General features: G+C 36.1%; 1 protein-coding gene across 3 annotated transcripts in view; it reads left to right on the top strand.

Moving 5' to 3' along the window:
* Positions 1-332, top strand: part of LOC119586522 (androgen-dependent TFPI-regulating protein-like) — a 7,547-nt gene that overhangs the window by 2,018 nt on the left and 5,197 nt on the right. The gene's annotated exons all lie outside the window — the stretch shown is intronic.

Raw genomic sequence — 332 nt, forward strand, 5'->3', positions numbered from 1 at the left:
ATCAGTTGCAAGAGGAACCTGTCGAGAACATGTTAAAGAAAATGTACACAGAATGAATGCATAACAAAATGTTGAGTGAGTGAACAATAACAAGGTATTTGGAATATCAAAAATACCAACTGAAGTGATCAGAGAAATGATAAAAAATCGAGACCCATTATTTAAATCACTAATACAGGTTTGGAACACAGAAACAATACCAGAGGAGTTTATAGCAAGAGAAGAGGGTTACGTCATCTCAGTAAAGGCGGGGTATACTGAAAAATGGGAAAAATTGCCGAGGTGTCAAGTTTTCTGAAGAAAGCCTCAGAAAACTCGTTCTATTACGCAAA

Source organism: Penaeus monodon, chromosome 21, assembly GCF_015228065.2.
Source record: "Penaeus monodon isolate SGIC_2016 chromosome 21, NSTDA_Pmon_1, whole genome shotgun sequence".
NCBI classification, from domain to species: Eukaryota; Metazoa; Arthropoda; class Malacostraca; order Decapoda; family Penaeidae; genus Penaeus; species Penaeus monodon.